Source organism: Solanum pennellii, chromosome 9 (genome assembly GCF_001406875.1).
Source record: "Solanum pennellii chromosome 9, SPENNV200".
NCBI classification, from domain to species: Eukaryota; Viridiplantae; Streptophyta; class Magnoliopsida; order Solanales; family Solanaceae; genus Solanum; species Solanum pennellii.
The window spans coordinates 17,875,438-17,879,958 of record NC_028645.1 but is presented as its reverse complement, the minus strand read 5'-3'; the positions used below and the strand labels follow the sequence as shown (position 1 = coordinate 17,879,958).

General features: G+C 34.8%; 1 pseudogene; it reads left to right on the top strand.

Annotated features, from left to right (window-relative positions):
- Positions 1-600: 600 nt before the first annotated feature.
- On the top strand, positions 601-1,200 carry LOC107030952 (annotated as a pseudogene).
- Positions 1,201-4,521: the final 3,321 nt, after the last annotated feature.

The window sequence follows — 4,521 nt, the reverse complement described above, 5'->3', positions numbered from 1 at the left end:
TATTGACCAATATGTATGGAAAGCACCAATCCTTCATGGATCACTTCGGTATGATGATCCCTACCTTATTTGGTTTAGACGTATTACTCGTTTTATCATTGGTAATCCTATTTCGAGTCCTCAACAACAACAAGGTTACGTGCCTAATGCGATGACATACGAAACAATGGTAAGTTTTATATTAGCTTATTAATTGTTGGAGCATAAATGATTTCTTCCGAACTATAGCTAGAATCTAGATTGTTGAGTACCATTTTTCTTGTTCCAATATTTTCCATTTAGGTGGATGTATTCGTCTATGGATTTTTCATTCTTATTCGAGTCATGTTCAAAACATCTTAGATGTTTGATTCTCTGTCAAATTTTATTCGATGGACTGAATGGGTTAATTTTGAATTTTGAGGCAAGTTTTGTTATTTTTGACAGGTGCGTCATATTCATTTGATGGTTAATAAAGCAATATCGCTCAGTGAAAATCCATCAATGGAGGAATTTTACGGGTTTCTTGCAATGGTGCGGGATGAAGGATCTAATTGTTTGGCATATGTGCAAGAGGCAGATAGGATTCATGTTCAAGCAAATCATAGAAGAGAGGAGCTAATGTCTGACCATTTGCATCCTCCTATTCGTCGGCGAGGAAAAGCTGGTGTTGAGGGTAGGAAGGTACGTGCTGTTGAGAGAGGTCGAGCACCTATTGAAATGGGTGAAGATGATTAAACCACACAAGATTCCCAAGCCGTTTTGAATTATGAACCAACAAACATTGAGAATGTGACGTAGACGACACCACAGACTCCACAAATATCAAGGAACCCAAGTCTTTCATCACTTGAAAATGTATTTGGTAGTAATCAACCTCAACATTTTGACAACGCCCCAAACTTTGTGGATGGTGATGAGTTGGAGGATGCGAATCAATGTGCAAGCCAGGGTGGTGAACCATCAGTGAAGAAAAAGCGTACAATCATTCCTAAGCTTTGTGGGACTGGTATGTTAAAATCTTCACATTATTCTTTGAATAAGTGTTCCTTTTTAGTTGAATATTTGAAAAATTGTTCCTACTTTTAGGGAGTCATTATCTTAATCAGCACGGCCATAAGAACAAAACAAAAGTTTCTGTGTTGACAAAGAAAAAAGGCAAAGGATGAATCATGTGGTTCCAAGTGAGCTCTAATGAACATGAAGAAAAAAAGTTTGTAATTTTTCTCTTGAGATGCATTACTTTACTTTCAGAATGGTGTTTAGCTTCAATTTTTAAAAGTTTGAAATTCATATTGCAGATTGGATATAGGAAGAAAAAGAAGATAACTTGGAGCTCATTTTTCACTCTTCTTGCAGATTGAAAAAGTTTTGCTCATTTTTGTTCTTCTTATGTAAAAATTAAGTCTAGTTTTTTGAAACTCCGACAAGAAACTCCATTCTGGTGGTTAATATTTTTTCATTTAACTTTGTATGGTGTCAAGTATTTTAGTATGTGTAATTTTGTGTATTTTGTACTGCTGACCATGTTTGAGGTTGACATATTAACAAATAATTTTGCTAGATCGGTGGAAACGAGCTCTTCTAAGGTTCTCGAACATGTATGATTCGATAAGGCAGGAGTATTTACATTTCAATCTGTTGTTATATATAGATTTTGTGAACCGCCCTAGACTGTGGGGGATTACATTCGGTATGTTGTTGTATTGAATTTGTTAACTACAACTAGCTTTGTCGCATAGTTGGATACTGATGAGCTGACTCTATATTCATACTGATTTGAAATTCTGGCAGGAAAAGCATAACATGAAATTAAGGTACAAAATTGCAGGCTTGGAATGAATTTTGATAATTCAGGCGGAATTTCTCCTTTTTTAATGTAAGGATCTGTCGTCCTCATGCACATATATGATTTTGCCATGTTAATAAATATTGCGACGGTCCCATGTGCGCAAATTCCCTTGTTTTGTGTGCGGAGCATTTATCCATTGCAATTGTTTCATTGTGTTTCCTTATGCATTTGGTAGTGATGGTTGATTTCGTAGAATACCCACCCTCGATTGACTAATGGCTTGTTGAGGCAAATGACTTCATTGGAATCATTTGTTGAAGATTCAATAATTGAACCTCATTTACAAAAAGATGAAAAGAATAATTTTATCTTGGCAAAAGGAATTTATGTTTTGTTAGAGCTGATGAAGATTTAAAGGCACATCATGAATGCCCCTAGACGATATGAGAGGTTTTAATTGCAGAACGACAATTGATCAAAGCCAATGCATGTAGTTATCTAGAATTCGTGGAGCAGTTTTTAATGGAAGACATTACATATGAAACAACAAATATATTGTATACATTTTATTTAAATGAGAATATCGATGAAAATTACATGTTCCAATCTTTCTTAAATGAAATATCTGACGTAAACAAGTTGAAAAATGAGGAGCACTCGGATTATTACAACTACAATTAACAAATGAATATACTGAACTCTCAAACAAATGGAGCAGTCCATTCAGATAGATTTGTAAATAATGAGATTGAATCCAAACTCAATAATTCCTACATCAATGTTCCAGGACTTGAGGATTATGGAACAGGGACAGGAGTTAATAAGAAAGATTTGTATATTTTGAATTCTGATTTTTATATCTCAAAATTTTTAGATAATATTTTTTAAGAAATAAAAAGTGACACATACTTGTAGACATTTTTTTAAGAGCAAATATCGTTTGCATTTTCTTATAATCGATAGAAGTATCTCATTTTCCAGATATTGAACTATGGTCGCCTATTTCTCAATTCTTGTGTTTCTGCCTATTCTTATGTTTCTGTCTACCTAAGCAACACTTTGATGAAATTACAACTGCATAAGCTCCAGACTAAACAACAAAAGGCAAAAAACTAATTATTATTTGAATTACATTACAGTAGCTAACTAATCAACAATTGTCCACTTAATTTTAATTATGATATGGACATTGACGCCTATCATGTCCGGTTTGTCTACATAATCCACAAGCTCGCTCATATACAGCAGCACCACGATCCATCTCATTGGGTATTCTACTGTTCCTTGATCGATTGAGACGACGATAGAATTCATTACTTTCCATTCTAAAATTAGGAGATGGCTAATACGCCTTATGGCCAACCAGTGAGAAGGACCCAGAATATGTTGCAACACAATTCTCTACAATGAAATGTTCACTAACAAAGTTTCTAGCTAGCTCTCCCATTCTATCAGTAACCTTCATGACATGTGAACATGGGAAATGCAAATTAACCCATTTTCCACAATCACATTTTCTTTCATTCAGTGGAACACATTGAGGATTACCACTAGTACCATCAACTTGAATAGATCTAACCTCATATACCCATGTGGGTATATTCTAATCAAAAACAAAGTGCCTTTTTGAACTTTCATAGTTCTTCTCCCACTTCATTTTGAACCTTTCGGTCCACAATTCATCTTGTTCTAGGAGTTGTTGCGCTTTTTTAGACCTACGAGTGTATCGTTCAACAGTTTGCTCTAATGAAAGTCTGACCATAGAAGTGACCGGAAAGCCACGTGCTTTTTTCAACACTCCATTGAACGACTCTGAAAGATTTGTTGTCAACACTCCCCATCTTTTACCACCATCATGGATAACTGTCCATTTCTCCAAGGGGATTTCCATGAGATATTCATATGCATCTTCATTTTCTTCTCTAATTTTCCAAATCAAGGACTCAAATTTTCTTACTTGATGGGTTGAAGCAGCCCTCCACATCAGCCTACTAAGATCCTTGTTTGGAAATCGAGATTGAAAATTACTCTTAAGATGCCTTATACAATATCGATGGAAGACTCGAGGCTCCTGAAATCGCCGCAACTCCTGCAAACTTGTCAATATTCCTTTTGCCCTATCAGATATAACACAAATATATTCTCTATCTTTTATAACATATGCACTCAAATTCTTAAAAAAACCATTTCCATGCTTCTTTCGATTCTTTGTCTACAATAGCAAACTCTAGAGGAAGAATATTATCATTTCCATCAATTTCAAGATCAATCAATAATTTAATCTCATATTTTCCATACATATGAGTTCCATCTACTGAAATAACAGGGCGACATGTTTGAAATCCATCAATGCATGACTTGAAATCCCAAAATACATATTTAAAAGTTTTTACCTCTAATGAACTCATAGACTCTTCGTGTTTCCATTCCACAATTGTTCCATGGTTAAAGTGTTGAAAAGCTGCAAAAAATTTGGGTAGGTCACTAAATGATTTCTTAAAGTCACCACACACCAATTCAAATGCGCGTTGACATCCAAGTCACGCTTTTCTGTATGTTATTTGATGACCAAATTTTTCGTGAACCTTGGAAATGACATCTACCACCAAAACCTTGGGATTTGTTTTCAATTTGATTAAGAATCAAAGATGCAATTAAATTGGTATTTAGAATGGCATGACCTTTAGAAAGTCCCTCAGTCTCACATCTATGATTTTCAATATATTTTCCTATTTTCCAAAGGTTATCTC